The sequence below is a fragment of the Cetorhinus maximus genome, chromosome 27 (genome assembly GCF_964194155.1).
Source record: "Cetorhinus maximus chromosome 27, sCetMax3.hap1.1, whole genome shotgun sequence".
NCBI lineage: Eukaryota > Metazoa > Chordata > Chondrichthyes > Lamniformes > Cetorhinidae > Cetorhinus > Cetorhinus maximus.
Window position 1 is genome coordinate 6,670,759 of NC_135905.1, and position 22,441 is coordinate 6,693,199.

Below are 22,441 nucleotides of genomic sequence, written 5' to 3' on the forward strand. Positions count from 1 at the left end.
TCCTCATAGCCCTCAACTCCCCGATATTTCAAAAATCTATCTACCACCTCTGTAAATACTTTGTGGTCTAGCCTCCACAACTCTCTGGGGTAGAGAATTCCAGACATTCACTACCCTCTGAGGGAAGAAATTCCTTTGCATCTCAGTTTTAAATGAGTGTCCCCTTATTCTGTAACTATGTCCCCTAGTTTGAGATTCCCCCACTAGTGGAAACATCTTCTCAACATCTACCCTGTCAAGCCCCCTCAGAATCTTGTATGTTTTAATAAGATCACCCCTCATTCTTCTAAACTCTAATGAATCAAGGTCTAACCTGTTTAGCTATTCTTGATAAGTCCACCCCTTCATCCCAGGAATCAGCCTAGTGAATCTCTTTTGAACTGCTTCTAATGCCAGTATATCTTTTCTTAAAAATGGGGACCAAAGCTGTACACAGTACTCCAGGTGCGGCCTCACCAACACCCTGTACAGTTGTAACAAGACTTCCCTATTTTTAAACTCCAACCCCCTAGCAATACAGGCCAAAATTCCATTTGCCGCCTTAATTACTTGCTGCACCTGCATGCTAACTTTTTGTGTTTCATGCACAAGAACACCCTGATCCCTCTGTGCTGCACTTTTTTGGAGTCTCGCTCCATTTAAATAATAGTCTGCCTTTTGATTCTTTCTACCAAAGTGCACGACCTCACATTTTCATACATTAAACTCCATCTGGCAAGTTTTTGCCCACTCACTCAGCCTATCTATATACCTTTGCAGATTCCTTATGTCCTCATCAAAGATCTCTAGCAAATTTGTCAAACATGATTTCCCTTTCACAAAACCATGTTGATTCGGTTTGATTGCGTTAAGCTTTTCTGAATGTCTTGCTATGTCTTCCTTAATAATGGACTCTAGCATTTTCCCAATGACAGATGTTAGGCTGACTGGCCTATAGTTTCCTGCTTTTTGGCTCCCTCCCTTCTTGAACAGCGGCGTCACATTAGCGGTTTTCCAATCCGCTGGGACTCTCCGGGAATCCAGTGAGTTTTGGAATATTTCAACCAATACCTCCACTATCTCTGCAACCACTCCTTTAAAACCCTTTGATACAGGCCATCAAGTCCTGGTGACTTGTCTACCTTTAGTCCCATTAGTTTGTCAAACACTTTGTCCCTCGTGTTAGAGGCTGTTACATGATCTTTCCTTCCAGTCGCTCCTTGCTTATCTGATATTTTTCAGATATTTATGGTGTTCTCCACTGTGAAGACTGATGCAAAATATTGGTTTAAATTATCTGCATTTCCCTGTTCCCCTTTATCAATTCTCCAGTCACATCCTCCAAGGGCCCCATGCTCACTTTAGCCTCTCTCTCTCTTTTTATATGCCCGTAGAAGATCTTGCTGTTTGCTTTTATATTTCTTACCAATTTACTTTCATAATCAATTTTCTCCCTCTTTATTAGCTTTTTAGTCATCCGCTGCTGGTTCCTAGAATATTCCCAATCCTCTGGCCCAATACTACTTTTTGCCGCTTTGTATGCCTTAGTTTTTGATTGGATACTCTCCGTGACCACCTTTGTTAACCACAGGTGCTTCATCCTTCTCGAGTCCTTCTTTTTGACCGGGATAAATTTTTGCTGAGCATTATGAAATATCTGCTGAAATGTCTGCTGCTGCTCATCCACTGACCTTCCCCTTAACTCTAATTTCCTATGCCCGCTTTAGACAACTCTTTCCTCATACCTCTGTAATTGCCCTTATTTAAGTTGAGGACATTGGTTTGAGACCCGAGTTGCTCGCCCTCAAACTGAATTTGAAATTCTACCATGTTGTGACTGCTACCCCCTAAAGGATCTTTAACTATGGTATATCTTATTAATCCTAATGCATTACACATTATTAGATGTAAAATAGCCTGTTCTGCAACATGTTGCTCTAAGAAACAATCCCTGATGCACTCTATAAATTCATATTCCATGTTACCCCTGCTAATCTGATTTGTCCAGTCAATATGCAGATTAAAATCACTCATGACAATTGTGGTGCCCTTCTTACACACTTCCACTATTTCCCAATTTAAACTTTGTCCTACAGCGAGGCAACTCTTTGGGACCCTATAGATGACTCTCACCCATGGATTCTTCCCCTTGCTCTTCCTTATTTCCACATCACAATCTATTGCACCAATATCACTACTCACCACCGCACTGACACTTTCCTTTATTAACAAAGCTACCCCACCTTCTTTTCCTTTTTGCCTATTTTTCCAGAATATCGAATACCCTTGAATATTGAGTTCCCAGTCTTAGTCACCTTGCAACCATATCTCTCTATCGGCTAGCAAGTCAAATTCATTTATTTCTATTTGTGCCGTCAACTCATCTACCTTGTTCCAACTGCTGCGTACATTCAGATAAGGAGCCTTAAGCTTTGACATTTTACCATTATTACTCATTCTGGTTCTAATTTCTGCTGCTCTTTTCTGCTTATATTTTCCCCCCCTTCCTGTCACACTTTGATTATCGCTCATCTCTTCATTACCCTGCTCCGCTCTCTTGTTTCTTTTTGATTTTTTAAACTTCCCTTTAATTGAATCCTCCCCCCCACCCACTAACTAGTTTAAAGTTATTTGCCAACTTCCAATTTGATGGGACCATTTTCTGACTTCCAATCTGATAGGGCCATTCCCGAATCTAAGGAATTTTGGAAAACCATAGCTTGTGCATCCACTATCTCTGCTACTATCTCTTCTAGAACCTGAGGGTGTAGGCCATCAGGTCCCAGGGATTTTTTTTAGTCCAATAATTTTCTCCAATACTTTTTCTCTGCTGATATTAGTTTCCTTAATTTCCTCACTCTTTTTAGCCCTTTGTTTATCATCTATTTCTGGTATGAAACTTGTGTCTTCTGCTGTGAAGACAGACACTAAATATTTGTTCAATGTCTCCGGCATTTCCTCATTCCCCATGATAGTTTCTCCCATATCTACTTCTAAGGGACCAATGTTTACTTTAGCTACTCTCCTTTTCATATACTTACAAAATCTCTTACAATTTTAAAAAAACATATTCCTGGCTAGTTTACTCTCATACTCTACTATTTCCCTTTTTTACAATGTTTTGGTGACCCTCTGCTGGTTTCTAAAACATTCCCAATCCTCAGACTTCCTATTGGTTTTTGCAAAATTGTAAGCCTCTTCCTTTTATCTAATACTATCCTTAACTTCCTGATGAGCCACGGATGAATCCTTGTTGCTAACCTTTTGTTTTTCAATGGAGCGTAATTTTGCTGAACATTTTGAATTGTTTCTTTAAATGTTTCCCACTGTTCATTCACCTCCATCCATTTTGGTTTATTTACCCAATTAACCTTAGCAAGTTCTCCCCTCATACCTATGTAATTGGCTTTGCTTAAGTTTAAGGTTCTTGTTTGTGATTGGATAATGTCACTTTCAAGCTTAACATGGAATTCAATGGTATTATGATCACTATTTCCCAATGGATCTTTTTACTGTGAAATTGCTAATTAACCCTACTTCATTACACAATACCAGATCCAAGATAGCTCTATCCCAAGTTGGTCCCATAACATATTTCTCCAAGAAACTCCCATGAAAACATTCTACAAACTCATCTTCTCAACCACTCATGCCAATTTGTTCATCTCAGTTTACTTGAAGGTTAAAGTCCCCCACAAGTATTACATTGCCTTTGTTACGAGCTCCAATGATTTCTTATTTAATACTCTATCCACTGCTATAACTACTGTTAGGGGGGGTCTATAAACTACTGCCACCAGCATTTTCCGACCCTTGCTATTCCTAATTTCCACCCATACTGATTCTACTTTATGATCTTCTGAGGCCAGATCCTTTCTCACTAACGTCCTTATGTCAACCTTTACTATCAGGGCTACCCCTCCTCCTTTGCCATTCTGCCTGTCTTTCTGAAATGTTGGAAGATTTCATTCCCTTCCTTGATCACCTTGTAGCCATATTTCTGTAATGGCGATGACATCTAAGTCATTTACCTCTATTTGTGCCACCAACTGATCTACCTTATTACAGATGCTTTGCACATTCAGATAAAGAATGTTTAATTTTCATTTTTTTCTTCTATTCCCTTACGTTCCTATAATGTTTGCTGAAGTACATTGTTAAATTCTCTGCCCCTTCATGCCCCACTCATCTTAACTTTACCCAGGTTGTTATTCTGTTCCAATGCCTCGACCTTTCTCTTTGGATTTCGAAATCTCCCTTCATCCGAACACCGCCCCCCCCCACCACTATTAGTTTGAAGCCCTATCCTATGCCTTAGTTATGTGATTGCCTAGGACACTGGTCCCAGCCCAGTTTGAGTGGAGTCTATCGCAACAGAATAGCTCACCCTTCCCAAGTATTGATGCCAGTGTCCCATGAATCGAAACCCTTTCTTCCCAGGCCGCTCTTTGAGCCACATGTTTAATTCTCTAATCTGTTTGACCCTATGCCAATTAGCGTGTGGCTCATGTAACAATGCTGAGATGATTACCTTTGATGTTCTGTGTTTTAATTTGGACCCAAACTCCTCATATTCTCTTAGCAGAACATCATCCCTGCTTCTACCTATGTCGTCGCTTCCTACCCTGACAACTGGATCCTTCCCCTGCCACTCTCAAGTTCCTCTCCAGCCACGAGGAGATGTCCTTAACCTTGGCACCGAGCAGGCAACACATTATTCAGTGCTCCCTGTCATGGCTGTAGTACCTATCCCCATGACTGTACTGTCTCCTATCACTCCTAATTCCTCTTCGCTCCCCCGACTGGAATGGCATCCTTCACAATGGTGCCAGGGTCAGTCCATTCATCCACCTCACATTCCTTCTCCTCATCCACACAGGCAGCAAGCACCCTATATCTATTGGACAAAGTCAGGGGCTGAGGCTCCTCCATCACTACACACTGATTCCCCATATCTGCCTGACTCACTGTCACACCCTCCTGCCCCTGAACAATGGCCAACTCCAAAGTTCTACTTACCTAAGGGATAGGACCACCTCCTGGATCAAAGTTCCTAGGTAAACTGCCCCCCTCCCTGATGCATCGCAGTGTCTGCAGTTCAGCCTCCAGCTCATTGACTCTGAGCTGAAACTCCTCAAACCGTAGACACTTACTACAGACATGTTTGTCATGGATCACGCCAGCACCCAGAAGCGCCCACATTCTGCATTCGCAACACATCACCTGCCCTGCCATCTTTATTATATGTTAATTTATTACCTTTTAAACTTATAATTAATAAGCCCTACTACTCCCAATAAGCTTTACTACTGCTAATAAACCTTATTATCACTAATAAAACCTTATAATTGCTAATAAGTTACAAGTTTTGAAGAATAAATGAGAAAAAGTACTCACTAACCAATCACTTACCTGTTTCCCTGTGACAGCACACGGCTTTATCTCAGGTTGCGGCTGATGCACAGACTGAGTCCCGAATCCCCTTCCCTAGCTGTTTTATGAGCCCAATTCTCTGCTCTCTCTCCTTCTCTTGCTAGTTCGAACCTCCCCACAGGGGGAAACATCCTCCCTGGTGCCCACCCTGTCAATCCCCCTCAGGATCTTACATGTTTCAGTGAGATCACCTCTCTAAACTCTAATGGGCACATAATCCATCACATAATCCAGGCTGACACTGCACTGCAGTACTGAGGGAGTGCTGCAATGTCGGAAATAGCTTTTTTTTGGACCAGACGTCAATCCGAGGCCCCTGTCTGCCCTTTCAGGTGGATGTAAAAGACTCCATGCATTGATTTGAAGAAGAGGAGGGGAGTTCTCCCGGTGTCCTGGCCAATTTCCATCCTTCAACCAAAACCCAAAACAGGTATTATGGTTATTATTTTCGTTTGTGGGAGCTTGCTGTGTACTTCTGCGTTTCCTACAGTGACCGATTTCCAAAAGCATTTAATTGGTTGGAAAGCACATTGGGTCGTAAAAGGTGCTACATAAATGCAAGTCTTTCTTCTTTCCTTTGTGTGATTATCTCGTGTGATGTCCCTGAAGCTCAGGTTGAGTCCAGGAGAGTAGAGACCACGTTCCATATTCCCAATGGGAAACACTGCACACAGACCAGAAAATTCAGGGTCTGAAACCTATGAATTTCGTTCTCAGGCCTGTGATTTGCCAACCTGCAGTCACCTTTGATGTCCCTTTATTCTCCGCATCCTTCAGCAAAGAGGCTGACTTAGATTTGAAGAAGGCTTCCCACCTGAGGTGGATAAAGCACATGTTTACATCTGTTTCCACAGCTCATATTTCCTGGGTCAGGTCACTAGCCTGTTGCCAGGGGCAATAGCTTGAGGAAAACCACTCTACATCAAGTATGGCCAACCAGGAGGCTCTCCCACACTCACCACCTGCCATAGTCATATTGGAAGTGTTTACAGGTGGATAATCTATCTGCTTTGGCCACATTGTGAACCCACCTTCCATGGCCAACAAGTCTTGAATTGGGACTTTTAAACCCAGAGCTCCTGCCTCAGGGGTAGGGAAATTACTGCTACACCACGAGACTCCCTCAATGGGGTTGAGATAAAGTTGTTTTATAAAAAGAAGCCACTGTGGACTTCCTGTAACGACAGCATCAACACAGGGTGTCATCACTCAAAATATAGAAGGAATGAATTACAACAGAACCATAAAAATGAAAAGATTATGGACCTTTTTTTTTAATCAATTTGGTTTATTGAATGAGAAATTTATAACTGATTACATTCCTCGCAGTTCCTGCCCTCATTTCTGGTTCAGTACAGAAAGTATATTGAACATGAAACTGTACAGCAACTGAATCCAAGTTCCGAACACTTTCTGGGGGCCTTCATGAACTGCTTCTAACCAGCGGATTGAGCTGTTTAACCCTTACACCGTCGCTGGTTGAATAAAAGTCCTTGGACATCCCAGTGCCCGGCTTCTGTCCATTCTTGAAGGTGCTTTGTAGCCCATTTCCTCCCTCTGCGGCTGCGGGATACACGATGGAGTGGCCAGTTTGTGCGTGTGATTCTGAGTGGTCGGCAGCAGGCTGTTTGACTGCAGGAGGCATCTCTGCTGAGCTCAATTCGGCTCTCAGCTGATGCCCACGTTCACATCAGCTTGGGGTGGGGAATGGGGAGGGTGGGGTGAGGAGGGGAGTAGAGGGGAGGCAGTCACTTGATTTCAGTCAGGTCAGGGCTTCCCTCCTGTAGTTGATTTACCCCTTACCCAGCCCAGCTGCTGAAGCCAATGTAGCACCCTGACTGCTGTCCCAGCTAAGATCAACTAACAGCAGAGACCTGGAACAGTAACACTCCACTCCGGGATGAACTGCATTAGAAAGGTGCAACTTATTGTCCTAGAATTTTGCCTAATTTCCTTTTGGGTAATTTGATGCAATGCTTGGTGATATCACAGTGGGTGTGAACAGCATTCTAACAGAGTCTGCATCATTATCTGCAGCAACTGAAGATACAATCCTGAAATGGGTGCAGGAGCAGAAAAATCTGGGGGCAAAAATCACAGAAGGCAGCAGAACAGGTTGAGAAAGCCGTTGATAAATCATATGGGATCCTGGGCTTTATAAATAGAGGCATAGAGTACATAAGCAAAGAAATGATCATCATTTGGGAGTACAGAACTTGAGTAATGCTGAAAAAAGATATCTTGTCAAAGCTTTTTGTCTTGCACTCATCAGGACAATTCGCAGGAACACAATGTAAGGCAAAATAACATATTTATTCTGTATGAGAAGAGAGTGCTGATTGGTTGGCAAGTTGACTCTGATTGGTTGAAGCATTGCCATGGAGAATGCACCAGTTGATGGTGGCTGATGGTTAACTGCCAAGCATTGTTTGAAATTTAAACTAGGCAGCTTGACTCTGATTGGTCAAGACATTGCCCTGAGGAATGAACCAGTGAATGGTTGTCACTTATTTTCTTTAGCTGAAACAGGCCCAATGTGTGTACATGTGCCTCAAAATGTCCTTTTTTTCTGCAGTACCAAATAAATTATGCTGAACCTTTAAAAAAAACACTTGCTTGGCATCAACTGGAGTATTGTGATCAATTCTGGACCCCACAATTTAGGGAGGGTGTGAAGGCATTGGAAATGGTGCAGAAAAGATTTACCAGAATGATTGCAGGGGCGAGGGACTTCAGTTAAGTGGACAGACTGGAGAAACTGCTCTCCTGAGAGGAGGCTGAGAAGAGATTTGATAGAGGTGTCCAAAATCATGAGGGGTCTAGATAGAGTAGATAGGAGGAAATATTCCCATTGGCGGAATGATCAGGAACCAGAGGACACTAGTGTAAGGTGATTGGCAAAAGAAGCAAAGGTGACATGAGGCAAAATGTTTTTACGTAGCAAGTAATTAGCATCTGGAATGTGCTGCCTGAGAGTGAAGTGGAGATAGATCCAATGGTGGTTTTCTAAAGGGTATTGGAGAATTATCTAAAAATAAAAATTTTGCAGGGCTATGGGGAAAAGGTTAGGGTGGGGGAGAGTGGGACCAGCTCTTATAGAAAGCCAGCATGGGCACAATGGGCAGAATGGCTTCCTTCTGTGCTGTAACCATCCTATGATCCTATGAAAGTGTTAACAGTGTACCTGTGCTGGTCACACCAGCCAACTGGAACATTTATGCCGCTGTATACAGCGTGTGAAAGGGTTAAAATGCTCACAAAGCTTTAAACGCCCAAACTAGTGTCTGCATCACAAGTTAAGAAGGAGATGTCAAATGCCATTGAACGTTTGCCAGGCACTCACTCACACCCTGCTCTATATTGCAGTTATCAAGGTAAACCCCATGCATGTGTTGCAAAAAAGGGGAAATAAAACATTTCAAGTTTGGTGAGGTATCTCATTTCTTATTTATTCGATGAAAATATTTTTTGTCACTAGGAGCTACCCGAGAAAAATTAATTGCCCACACCTCATCTTAAAAAAATAAATAAAATCTGACAATAATTGTCAACAGGGATATGAAGGGTAGAGTAAGGGTTTGTTTTCTGACTTGGCACTCCAAAGCTTCACTCACTGGTATCTTCAGCAACAAGGCACTATATGCAGATTAACTGCTCATTGTCAGTAGTGGGAGCTTGCTGTGCACACATTGGCAATTGTGTTTTGCACATCACGACAGTCGCTACACTTGTGAAGTATGTCACTGGCTGTGAAGTGTTTTGAGGCTTCATGCGATGGTGAAGGGTGCAATATAAAAGCGAAGGCTTTGTTTCTCCACTGGCCGCAGCGCCAAGAACTGGCCCCTTCTTTCCTTTAGCCGATAAAGGTCACCATCGTATTTAACAATTGTTTCAGAATCTTTCTGGGCCACTGGGGGAGTCATCTGAACCCGTCTGTCTGTACGTGTGTCAAGCAAGTAACTGGTGCTTCGTTCATCCGGGAGAAAAACACCTTCACTGGGAGAAAGGAGTCACCAAGTCGAGAGACCAAATTTCCATTGGTAGGGCTCCCAATAATCCAGGCATGCGAGATGGAACTCAGGTGTATTTCAGCGCAATATCCAAAGTGGGAAGGTCACCATAAGTCTCGATTCTGCTCTCTGACCAAAATGTTAAGTAAAAGTGACTGCTCGAGAAGCAGGAAGCAGTCATGGTGCCTTCGTTCAATGGCAATGCATCGTTCCTGGGCTATTTGAAAGAGGCTGACATGCTTGTTCTTCATTTGCAGTTCTGTACAAGGCAGCTTGGTGACTGCATTGATTCAATCAGTGACCCCTCTCCATACATTTGGCCCCTGTGTTCCCCACTCTAGGATGGGCATCAGCCACAAATAAGCCACCCTGATTTGGTTTATCTCTGAAAGCAGGACCTCCAACTTGAAAGTATCAAAGGGAGCAATGCTAATTACTTGTCTCCCTGGTATCATTGTGAACAATCAGCCCTTCTTGTGCCACTTACACACGTATTTCCTTATAGGGGAGATGGTGGCGTAGTAGTAATGACACTGGATTAGTCATCCATAGCCTCAGGTGTGGAATTTAAATCCAATAAATAAAATCTGGAATTGAAAGATGGTCTCAGTAATGGTGACCATGAAACTATCATTGGTCATTGTAAAAACCCATCTGGTTCACTTTAGGGAAGAAAATCCACCTTCCTTATCTGGTCTGGCCTACATGTGACTCCAGACCCACAGTAATGTGGTTGACTCTTTAACTGCCCTTTGAAATGGCCCAACAAGCCACTCGGTTCAAGGGCAATGAGGTATGGGCTACAAATGCTGGCCTAGCCAGCGACACCCACATCCCATGAAAGAATAAAGATAAAATAAGCTGCAGCCCTTTAAGAGCTGCTGCTTTGCAGAATTTAGTGCTGGCCAACCAGCTAAGTGTGGTACAAGCCAAGTTACCTTGGAACGCGTTTTCTGGGCCTATAGCCTAGTGTATAATTCAGGTCAGTCTGAAGTATGAGCAGAAAACATGGACACCAAGACAGAGAAGATGTGAAGATGGGTGGTCGAAAACACAGTCAGAGAGACGAGTTTTCAGAAGAGCTGCAAAGGAAGAGAGGAAACTGTAGGTTTAGGAATTGCATGAATGAGACATAGACACTGAAGGCAAGGCTGCTTGTGGTGAGATGAGGAACAGGAAGGTGGGAAACAAATGAGAATAATTGATAGTTCAGTGTTGGAAGTGTTGTGACTGGCGTAAGTTACAGGGGTAGAATAGTGTACGGCCAATCAGTTTGAGAGTTTTCAATTTTTTTCATTTGCTCACAGGATGTGGGCAGCACTGGCTAGACCAGCATTTATTGCCCATCCTTAATTGCCCTTGAGAAGGTGGTGGTAAGCTGCCTTCGTGAACAACTGCAATCCATGTGGTGTAGGTACACCCACAGTGCTGTTAGGAAGGGAGTTCCAGGATTGTGACCCAGCGACAGTGAAGGAACGGCGATATATTTCCAAGTCAGGATGGTGTGTGGCTTGGAGGGGAACTTCCAGGTGGTGGTGTTCCCATCTATCTGCTAGATGATAATGGTTGTGGGTTTGGAAGGTGCTGTCTAAGGAGCCTCGGTGAATTACTGCAGTGCATCTTGTAGATGGTACACACTGCTGCTACTGTGCGTCAGTGGTGGAGGGAGTGGATGTTGAAGGTGGGTGGATGGGGTGCCAATCAAGCTGGTTGCTTTGCCCTGGATGGTGTCAAGCTTCTTGAGTGTTGTTGGAGCTGCACTCATCCAGGCAAGTGGGGAGTATTCCATCACACTCCTGACTTGTGCCTTGTAGATGGTGGAAAGGCTTTGGGGAGTCAGGAGGTGGGTTACTTGCCGCAGGATTCCTAGCATCTGACCTGCTCTTGTAGCCACTGTATTTATAAGACTGGTCCATATTGAGGCATTGGAGCAGACAATTGTAGGTCAGTGAGATCAGGTGTAATAGTCAAAAAGGACTTGGTGCAGAATAGGCTGTGGGCAACATAAATATACAGGATCTGAAGTTGATGAAAGATGGAAAGACTAGCCAAGAAAGCATTGGAATAGTTAAGTCTGAATATAATAAGGGCATAAATAGTTGGAACAGCAGTTGGGCTGTGGGAGGAGTAGAGGCAGGTAGCATGTAGCAGCTTTTGTGATGGGAGGGGATAAGGGGTTGGAACTTCGGTCCATGTTTACATAGGATGCTGAGGGTGGGAACTGTTAAGATTCAGCCAGAGACAGAGAAGGGGAATCGAGTCAATGCTGAAGTTACAGGGTTGTGGCAGGGGCTAAAAATTATGGTTTCAGTTTCTCAACATTTAACTGCAGGATATTGCAGATCATCTAAAAGTCAATGCCAGGCTAGCAGTCTGACCACACAGACGCAGTGAAGGAGCTGAGGAGGCTGCTGGAGGTAGAGACGTGTGCCATTGGCAGCTTAGTGGAACCTGAACCCATGCCTGAGGATGTTGCCAACGGACAGCATGAAACGGAGGCCAAGGAGGGATCATTGGGGAACTCCAAAGTGACTATTCAAAATTGGGAAGAGAAGCCATTGCTAGTGAATGTCCATCTTTGATTGACTAAGTATATGTAGAACCAGGAGAGGGCAGTTCCTCCAAGTTGGGTATCTGAAGAGAGGCATTGGAGGACAATGGTGTGACCAACCCTGTGAAATCACAGAGGATTAAGGAACTATGTTTACAATCTGTAAGGATATTAACTGTAACTTTGTTTAGATCTATGCTGGTTCTGTAGAATGGGCAGAAACTCAATTGGAGGGATTTAAACAGGGAGTTACAAGAGAAATCTATATCATTATGGGAGGCAACAACACCTTCAAGCACTGTTAGGAGGAAGGTTTGGAGATGGACAAATAGTTTGCAAGGTTGGAGTGCTCACAGTTGGGTTTCCTGAGGATAATGACCAATGAAAATGGTTTTAAAAGGAAGGGAAACAATTTACCTGAGCAAAAAGAACAATTTACAATGTCAGCTGGCATGGGATGGGTGGGTGAGGGTAAGAAGGCAGGCCACATTAATGTTCACCAAAGAATTTTACACATGAAATCAGTGTGAGACATGTCTCTCACTCTCTATCTGCTCCTGTAGCATCTCAAAGGCTACTTCACCACAATTAACATAAAACTTCTTAAAAAAAAATGAAATGGGAGCAGACTGGAAAAGGGCTCAGTAATCTCATGCCCTGAACTCTTGGAGGGCACTCTGGGCATTGAAGACCAATGAAGGGCGTAGGGGAAAATGAGGGCACAGGTATTCCACAAGGTCAAGGCTACAACAATAGTTCACTAGATTGGTTCCTGGGTTAGAGGGTTGTCCTACGATGAGTAAATCGGGGCCACATCCTTTGGAGTTTAGCCTCATTGAAACATACAAGATGCCAAAGGGGTTTCACAGGGTAGACACTGAGGGGGTTGTTTCCCCTGCCTGGGGAATATAAAACATGGGGGGCACAGCCTCAAGATAAGGGGTGGATCATTTAGGACTGAGATGAGGAGAAATTTCTTCATTCAAAGGGTTGCGAACCTTTGGAACACCACAAAGTTTTCTTTGGAATTCTCTATCTAGAGAATTGTGGATGCTCCATCATTGAATATATTTAAGGCTGGGATAGACAGATTTTTGGTCTCTCAGGGAATCAAAGGATACGGCGAGTTGAGACCAATGATCAACCATGACAGTATTGAATGGCAGAGCAGGCTCGAGGGGCCATTTGGTCTACTCCTGCTCTTATTTCATTTGTTAAGTTCTTATAGTCCTAATTTTGTTGGGTGTTCCTTGCCTCAGAATTATATACAGCCACACAAACAAGCTGCTATATTGCAAAGCTAGCTCTGGTTAAAGGGGACTTTCGGGCCTGCGTTCTCAGGCTTTATCCATTTCTGTCATTGTAGGTCAGGGAAAGCAATCTACCAATGCCACATGGCCCCCTCTATCCTTCTGTTTCTGTATGTCCCAGCACACAGAGAGTTAGCGGAAGAAGCTCTGGGTGACTCAGAGTGCACAGATAGCGGTGGACAGACAGGATTGAGCAGGATAACTCTGCTTAAGTTTGCCACCACGAATGCTTCATATTTTCTCAAATGCAGTGAACTTTGACTTTCATCTCAGGCTCCTGTCATTGTAAACAGGGGATGGAAGTGCCAACCGGGCTTACTGGTGTATGGTCCATACCTGGAAAAACTCAGCAGGCCTGGCAGCATCGGCGGAGAAGAATAAAGTTGACGTTTCGAGTCCTCGTGAGGACTCGAAACGTCAACTTTATTCTTCTCCGCCGATGCTGCCAGACCTGCTGAGTTTTTCCAGGTAATTCTGTTTTAGTTTTGGATTTCCAGCATCCGCAGTTTTTTGTTTTTATGGTCCATACATGTTTGATACATGAGCTTCTAGCCTGAAATGAGTTGGCTACAATGGTACCTTTGAATACCATTGGCTGCACCATACTTTAGTTGTATGTTGGCTGTAGGTGCCCTCCCATCAGATTGTCAGGCTCTTCCAATGGCTCCCTGCTGACCTGAAACCTATAGAAGCATTGCCCTTCATCATTGGCAGGTAGATATGCCAAGGTCTGTGGATGTGATTATTGGCACAATGGCAGCCTGCTGATCTCCATGGCAATGCCTTCTTTCATCTAATACCATTTCAGCGGCCCAATACTGTATTTGGGGTTCATTCAGACAAACTCCCAGCACTCCATTTGTTGCCCACTATTAGATTCTGCACCTTGTACCTAGAAACCTTGTAGTACGCCAAGCTGTCGTGAAAGTTGGTGATGGAAGAATTGTTTATAAATACTCCTGTGCTTTTTCTCCCAGGTTTGCTCCAGGGATTTAATCTTTAATGACTGGTGATATTTTTTTTATTCATTCATGGGATGTGGGTGTCGCTGGCTAGGCCAACATTTACTGCCCATCCCTAATTGCCCTTGAGAAGGTGGTGGTGAGCAGCCTTTTTGAACCACTGCAGCCCATGTGGTGTAGGTACACCCACAGTGCTGTTAGGGAGGGAGTTCCAGGATTTTGACCCAGTGACAGTGAAGGGATGGTGATATATTTCCAAAGCAGGATGGTGAGTGACTTGGAGGGGAAATTCCAGGTGTTCTCATCTATCTGCTGCCCTTGTCCTTCTAGATGGTAGTGGTCATGGGTTTGGAAGATGCTGTCTAAGGAGCATTGGTGAATTCCTGCAGTGCATCTTGTTGATGGTACACACTGCTGTCAATGTGCATCAGTGACAGAGGGAGTGAATATTTGGGGATGTGGTGCCAATCAAGTGTGCTTCGTCCTGGATGGTGTCAAGCTTCCTGAGTGCTGTTGGAGTTGCACTCATCCAGGCAAGTGGAGAGTATTCCATCACACTCCTGACCTGTGCTTTGTAGATGGTGGACAGGCTTTAGAGAGTCAGGAGTGAGTTACTCACCACATGATTCCTAGCCTCTGACCTGCTCTTGTGGCCACAGTAATTGCTGTGGGTCTGGAGTCACATTTAAGCCATTTCCTCCCTCAAAGTACATTAGTGAACCAGATAGGCTTTTAATAACAATTAACGACAGCTTCACAGTCACCATTATTGAGACTAGCTTTCAATTTCAGACTTATTAATGTAATTCAAATTACACCACCATTTTCCATGGTGGGATTTGAACCCATGCCCTAGACCTCAGTCTTTCAATTACTGTAGTGGTATTACCACTACGCCATCATCTCCCCTCTTAATTGAACCAGAGACCACTTTGGTCCATATGACTCATAAGAGCATAAGAAATAGGAGCAGGAATGGCCATTCAGCCCCTCGAACCCCCTCCACCATTCAATGAGATCATGGCTGATCATCTACTTCAACACCACCTTCCTGCACTATCCCCGTGTCCCTCAGGGGTAGAACGATCTCTTTTGTTGATTATGCGGAGTACTTGCTTCTCCTTTTCTTAGATATCCAAAGCTCAGAAGATCAGCAAACAATTTACTCCGTGACTCTGCCCCTGTCACAATCAAATCTATTGGTAATAGGAATGCAAATTCAGCTCGGCAAGACTCCTCTCTAATTCCCCGCTTCCCTAAATCTCCCATAAAGGCAATGCTTCCCTACGCAATAGAATTATAGGTGAGTGTGGGGTGATGTAATTCATTTCTCTAATGCTCTAACAGAGAGCCTGCACAAACACGATGGACCAAATGGCCTTCTTCGGTGCTGTAGGCTTCCACTGACGGCCTGATGAGTGAGTAAGAAGCATCCCCAAAAAGTTATTCCAAAGAATGCATGTTAATAAAACCTACGGAAACATTGAAAACACCTGTAATAAAGGGAGTTCTGTGAATGTTGCGATAAAAAAAAGATCCAAAACGAGTTTCCCTTTAAGAGCGCCAGAGTCTCTGAAACACGAATCTAATTTGTTTTTCTCTTCAGATGATTATAGACCTGCTGCACCTTTCAATTATTTTCTGCCTTTTATTTCCTTTTTCATTAATCTAAGTTGATTACCACTTGGAATCACATTGCCTGAACAGATAAAGGAGTCAAAACAAAAAACTACTGCGGATGCTGGAAATCCAAAACAAAAACAAAAACAGAATTACCTGGAAAAGCTCAGCAGGTCTGGCAGCATCGGTGGAGAAGAAAAGAGTTGACGTTTCGAGTCCTCATGACCCTTCAGCAGAAAGGAGTCATTGACTGTATGAAGTGCACCTGAGCAGTGAGGTAGGATGAGGCTGCCCTTGAACAGGTTTAGGAATCTCCTTTAGGGGCAGGCACACAGAAGCTGTACTCACGAACGAGAACAACATCAACTTACGTTCATATAGCGCCTTTCACACAAGCATCATGGAACAGTGTTTGACACCAAGGCAAATGGAAAGCTATTAGGACAGGTCAAGGAGGGAGGCTTGGAGCAGCATCTTAAAAGGAGGGAGGTAGAAAGGTGGAGAGATTTAGGGAGGGAATTCCAGAGCTTAGGGCCTAGATAGCTCAAGGCAAGGCCCATCAATGGTAGGGCAATGAAAATTGGGGACGCACAACAGACCAGAAATGGAGCAGTACAAAGGGTTTTAGGGCTGGAGGAGGTTACAAAACTGGTGGGAGGATGTCACTGAGGAACTACTGAAAGGTTGTAAGAGAAATCTCCTAGGACAGAATTGCAGGAGCATTTGAAAGCTTTAGCACAGGGAGTAGAGAGAGACCACTTTTACTTAAAGGAACACTTAGTAAGTTAGGAAGATGTAGTGCCGATGCAGACAATGGGATAGAGTTGGATTATTCTAGCAAGAGCTAGTACCAGGCACGATGAGCTGAATGGCCTCCTTCTGTGTGGTAAGTTATTATGAAAAGGAATTGCAGTGCTTGTAATTGTCCACCATTTGATGAATGAGGCCTCTTACCCTCCCCGTCTCCTGCAGGTGCTGACTTCTCACTGAAGTACCACCGATGTATTACTGGGCTTGATCAGGGGGTTATGGGGCTATACAGTATGTTAACCACAGATTCATTCTGCATTATAAGCCGAGAAAGCAAGTATCAGGCTGCCTATTCAACTATAGAGCCATCGCTGTCAAGTCCAATCTTGACCACCCTGACTGCACCTCTGGTGACTGGATAGCAATGGAGCCTGGGAAGCCTTGGTATTATCTTGGGAGGAGAGAAAGCCGGGAGAGACGGGACACATCATTCACCTAGAGTGTCCGGTTAACCAACAGTTGACAAAATGTCACCGTTGGCGATGAGACAAAATCGTTTGGGCTATTGAAGCCCATCCTGCTTGAGAAGGAAGTTCTCCTGGTGTCCCCGTCCATATTTATCCCTCAGACAACATCACTAAAAACAGGTATTGCATAGCTGCTCGTGGGATCTTGCTGTGCCCAAATCGACTGCTGTGTTCCCTACAATCCAACAGTGACTACACTTCAAAATCCTTCATTGGCTGTAAAGCATTTTGGGTCATCATGAGGTCATGAAAAGCCCTTTATAAATGCAAGTGCTTTTTTCTCCCCCTTTCCTACATTAACTCGGAACAAGAGCGAGGCATGGAGCGGAGAGGGGGTGGTGAGTGCAGAGTGAGCGACAAGCGCTGGCAAGCGGGCATGGTTGTCTCCCGGGCCTCATTTTAGTTTTGCAGTTCGGATTCCTGCCTGGTTCCAACAGGAATGACAAGATGGCCGCCGGGCAGGAACGAGAAATGGAACAAGACCATGTCACTGCCGGGACCCAAGGAAATGGCCGGTGGCGTAAGGCGAGTGTTGGGGAGGGATGGTAGAGCCGATATTTGCTTGAAGGGGTTAGGAGGGGGTGGGAGAGGGTCCATTACAAGGCCTCCAGGAGCAGAAGCGCCATTCCTTGGCCACACCTAAAACTCATAAAAATGTTTCACTAACTGGGCCTCTTCTGGTCCCTGATCCAAGATTTGGCAAAATCCTAAGCTGCAGTCAGGACAAGGCACACGGTTTGTGGTCAAAATAGTGCCAAGGTCCAAATGGCACCACTGTACCTCGACTTTTGAATATTCATGAGGCCCTCGCCCATTTGAGGAGGAAATCGGACATGCCTCCAAAACCCAAGGGTGGCCAACCCTCCAGGGGTTTTCCTGGAGCCTCCAGGAATTGGAAGGTTAACCTCCAGAACACTGCCTCTGCCTCAACACAGGGGTGCAAGTCCACAGGGGCACTCAACGCGACGGTATTTTGTTTTCACTTTCTTTGAACACGTTCATTTATTAGCTAATAAAAAAGATCGGAAACGGGGAAAGGAAGCTGACAGACAGCCAAGAATCATCCAATTGTCATGGGGAATCGGTGCACAGTAAGGATGTGTGTTGTTGGCCAACTAGTGGCAGGAGCGTGGGGGGGCCAAAGGGCACATGATCAAACCTCGAGGAACACATCGGACCAGAGTTGACATCCTTCAGAAACTCAGGAGTTGAAATAGTGACTGACAGGAGTGAAGTGGCAATGGGATGGTAAATATTCTTCCCCTAGTTACCCAGTGCAGGCTTCATTCTCCTTGAGTGCGGGCAGGAGGTGATTCTGCCTTTTAGCTTCATTTTGAAATACCCCACTGTTACTGCTGGAGCAACAATTCCAAACATTCCAACTACCCAATATTTGCCCTAAGTGTAATTTTTGCCAATGCCCATTAATGCACTGCACCTGGAGTATTGTGGGCAGTTTTGGTCTCCTTAGCTAAGGAAAGATATACTTGCCATAGAGGGAGTGCAACAAAGGTTCACTAAATTAATTCCTGGGATGGAGGGATTGTCCTATGAGGAAAGATTAAATAGACTGGACCTTTATCCTCTGAAGTTTAGAAGAATGAGAGGTCATCTCATTCAAACGTACAAAATTCTCACAGGGCTCGATGGGGTAGATGCAGGAAGGATGTTTACCCTGGCTGGGGGGAGGGCGGGTCTAGAACCAGGGGACACAGTCTCAGAGTAAGGGGCAGGTCATTTAGGACTGAGAATGAGGAGGAATTTCTTCACTCCGAGAGTGGTGAATCTTTGGAATTCTCTACCCAGGGGGCTGTGGGGGCTCAATCGTTGAGTATGTTCAAGACTGAGATCGATAGATTTCTACATATTAAAAACATCAAGGGATACGGGGATAGTGCAGGAAAATGGGGTTGAAGTAGAAGATCAGCAATGATCTCATTGAATGGCGGAGCGGACTCGAAGGGCTGAATGGCCATTCCTGCTCCTATTTCTGATGTTCTTAAGAGATAACCTGATCGTCATTTGCATTTACCACAATGCATGATGGACAGCCTTGGCTCTGGAACATTTAGAGCACTGTGGGGTCATGAGCACTTCCTTTTAAAAGGAAACCGGCATATTGAAGAGGATTCAGTGAAGACCGAGTCGGTGATTTCAACATTAAAAACTCCCATTGATGAATAGAATCTCACTCTTTGGAATTCATTGGCATCGGACTATGATTGACAGGGAGCATGATCCATTTTCTAGAAGACATTGCAAGGCCAGGTGATGTAGACACGGCAGGAGATTTAACTGGACTGGTGGATACAAGCACAACATGAGCAAGTCTTGAGAAAGGGCAAAGACTTGAACTGTTTTCCCCTCTGATTAATAAATACGTGGAATAGATTCTCATCAAAAGTGCTTAAAGCTATTGCTTAACTCATTTAAAATAAGCTGGGGAAGTATATGACAGTAAGAAAATATTCTGCTAGCTATAAATTTTATCACAAGTGGCTACTGAGGCTGGGGTTATACAGCATATAATGGGGAACTGGATAGGAAATAAAGATGACAGGATACTGGGAAACAGCAGGGAAGCAGGATTAGCGTAGACTGTTTCACTTGGAAAGTTAGAAATGGAACTAGTTCAATGGCCAATGTAGTAATATCAATGGCCCAGATAAATTATTTGTAACTAATGTAATTTGAAAAAGAAATGCTTCAGTATAGTATGAAATATATTATTCCCCACTTGTGGGCGTCACTGGCAAAGACCAGTGTTTGTGGCCCATCCCTAATTGGCCTTGAACTGAGTAACTTGTTGGCCATTTCAAAGGACAGTTGAGTCAACCACATTGCTGTGGGTCTGGAGTCACACATATGGCAGACCAGGTAAGGAGTAGAGGACATTGGTGAACAAACTGGGTTCATTGCAGTAATGCTTTCATGGTCACCATCACTGAGACTAGCTTTTTTAACTCCAGATTATTAATTGAATTTAAATTCAACCAGCTACAGTGGTGGGATTTCAACCCTTGCCCCCAGAACATAAGCCTGGGCGTCCTAACTACCAGTTGAGTGACATGACCCATATGCCATCATCTTCCCCTACCTTAAGATGCTAGACTTTCCAACCTTGATTGGAATATCAGCAACGTTGTGCAACAGAGCTGAATGAATATTTTAGTTAGAATATTAAGTGTCAACTTAACAAGTTAACCTGGAATCATGCTTATGGGTGAGGGAGGAATTTCACTGGACCTCCTGGCTGTGATTGCACACGTGTCGGGTGTGTTCGCGCCTTTGCGGAGCACCTTGGGATGTTAAAGGTGCCATATAAATGCAAGTTGTTGTTGCTGTTAGGTAAACTGGGGGAAGTGTGCTGGGAAAGAGCGAGTTTAAAGGGGCAGATGGCCTCGTCTCGTTCCGTGTCTTCCCACATAACGAGAGCTCAGTCCTGCCTATCGAAATTGATAAAAGTTGTCCGTTTTTATGTCAATCGCCTCCCGTACAGCCACACTCTGTAGGATTTCACTGCACTAACAGGTGTCCTTTCACAGTCGTGACAATTGGGTGACTAGCAGCGTGCCCTTGGACTGCCCGAAAACGTTTTGTTGCAGAATTAATGGGCATCATCCTCTAGGTATTTTCACAGCCACATTTTCCCTTCTTTGCAGCTTTGACTCATGAGAAAATGGGTGGCCATGAATTCCGTGGTTAGGATTCTGATGTGAAAGCTTGGCTTTAGGGGATTGTGTTGGACTGAACTGGAGCCAAACCAGTGACCCTGATTTATCTCAGGTGAAATAACAGTGCAGCCACCAGTCTCCGGTATGAACACTTGAGAGTTTAATTGAGGTTAACCAACAACAAACGACTGGGGCATTCTCAGGAATATGAAGGATGAGAGCATTGGGCAGGACCTTAGACCAGCAACAAGAGCACATGTATAGCCATGTAATACCAGTCGTTTAATGACTTACCAACCATGGTACAAAGGCATTCCCAGCTGCAGGTACAGTACAAAGAAACAGTCTCAGCGGCTAATGCTAACATCACACTCCTACATCCACAATTTCCTCAATAACCAATTCTCTGCAAGCCAGCTGCAGAGTGAATCCTCAACACTCTTTGTGAAGAAACTAGAGCTGAGACGAACTTGAGGTAAATTTGTGCGTCCTCTCACAGTAAGAACGGGTCTGAACTTCGAACGATTGAAGATGAAGACTCCTGGGTGCTTCGCACTGACTTGGAATGTTCAGCATTGCGCCGCTGTGGTCGCTCGGGTGGCTCGAACCACCCCCCCCCACCGACGCAAAAAAATGACAACGAGCCGGGAAACTCAGCGAGCTCGCCGGCCTCCCTCCTGTTGCCGTGCCCGAGGCCGCGCTCGTGGATCATCCTCCGAGCCTCGGGAGGACAGCACAACAACAAAGCTCCGGCCTGTCCCCCACGCGCCACCAGGAGCCGTTGGATCAGCAGGTCAGAGTTCACCGGGAGAAAAACCTCTCCAGCGTCAAATAGAAGTACATTTCAAAAATTGAACACAGCTTTGAGGCACTCCAAGTAAAGTGCTGCGTCAAGAGGTGGGGCATGAAGACCTGTGAAGGCTTAAATAGTTACTGCTTTTAAAGGAAAAAAAAACAAGCACCATTTTAAATAGATGAAGCCTTGTGTAACTAAAATGCTCCTTTCCCTACTGACTAAGCTGATAACTCGGCTGGTCCAAGAATGAATACAGAGGTCTTAATTTGTGGCCTTTTCCTTTTGGTCCTCCGAGCTTTCAGCCAACTGGTTCTGAGCGCTCGATGCGACTTTTAAGGCTTGTTGGTGTGGAGGTTCCAAGTGATTGCTGCCCTGCCCGTTCGCCCGCCTTGGCAGGAGATGCCAAGGGAATAAGCTTATTCCACCCTGGCGGGTACGCCGTGTGGCACCAGACCCCACACCCCCTCCACACTCTCAAGCCGGATGCAGAGGCGTGACCGGTCCTAAAATCCAACGCCATGTTTCTCCTGTGTGTCGGACACCAAACGGGACCCCCAAAGGATGATTCAGCTAACAAACCTGACCAATATTGTGCATTTCGACTAGAATTACTGCTCACCCCAACTGTGGTCCGGCAAAAAATTTTAGCCAATGCGAGTACAACGTGGGAAGATGTGAACTTTGGCAGGAAGAACAGGAAAACAGCGTAGTATTTAAATGGAGAGGGATCGCAAAACTCTTGAGGTACAGAGGGACCTGGGTGTCCCGGTACACAAATCACAAAAAGTCAGTCTGCAGGTACAGCATGTGATTCAGAAGGCAAATAAAT